Consider the following 1,123-nt stretch of genomic DNA (forward strand, 5'->3'; position numbering starts at 1 on the left):
CTTTTAACCCTGTCGACATGAATTCCTATAAATCATATAAATAAATATCGCGAAAGTACTCACGATTCGAGATGTGATTCTAAGCTCCCTAGAAATGGACTTGCGAGTTCTATCGTAAAATTTCTAACCCGATAACAATCAGCGCCCGAGTGAAATTAATTTACTGGAGTCTCGTTTAAACTTCGACCTTTGTACTCTCCGTCGGGCGGAACGATGGGAAAGGATTAGTGAGTGCATAGGATTTGATTTCGCAGAATAACGATATCAGTTATATTCGCGAGCATTTTCGCTCGTCTCGTTTCCCTTTATTCTCTTTCCATTCTTTCTTTCTTTTTTTCCTTCTTCTTCTTTTTTCATTTCTCGCGACGTACATCTTGAAAAAACAGGCTTACGATAGGTAGACATAAGTAGCGTTAAATCGTTCGGTTTAAAGTTTAGTCGATTAAACAAATGTGTACTTGCACCTCGCGTATATTTTGCGATACGCGACGAGTTTTTAGGCACTTTAGAATGCTACGCGTCGAACGCGTCGTTATAACACGTTCGAGAAGTCGTCCGTACTTTAACGATAACGCTTATCAGGCTTGTTCTTCTCCTTTCTATTATCGTACACTATCGTCTTGGCGTCATCGTTCCTGGCACATACCCGTCTAGCGATACGTGAAAACCACCCACGAAAGCTCGTAGAAACTTCTGGCTCGGTTCGTTCGCTGTCGTCCGGGCGGCGGCAATCGGGGCTCTGAATGGCACGGAAGCAAATAGGAAAAGTATTCGTCCTCCGTTCGCGTAATCGCGTGCTATATAGAATTATTGTTTTCTAGTACTGGAAGCGTATCATGTAGAAACATAATTAATTGTGAACCGTAAGCATAGCGTTTATCACAGACGTCAGCTGCAGTTCCTGGACGTTTTTCTCGCAGTAGGAAGTCTGTAGATAGAGACGAGTCTCTATTTCTTTCTTTCTTGGTATCCAAGATCAGTTTTTGAAACGTTGCTTAAATGTCTTGTTTATTAAGAATCAGTAAATTCAGTGTATTTCTATTGTAGATTGTACTTAATTATTATTTTATCTTCTCTTCGTCGTTGAATAAAGTTCTAGTCTCTTCAGCTACTGCTAAGCTCT

This window comes from Ceratina calcarata, unplaced genomic scaffold (assembly GCF_001652005.2).
Source record: "Ceratina calcarata isolate Rehan_Ccalc_2016 unplaced genomic scaffold, ASM165200v1 scaffold587.2, whole genome shotgun sequence".
NCBI lineage: Eukaryota > Metazoa > Arthropoda > Insecta > Hymenoptera > Apidae > Ceratina > Ceratina calcarata.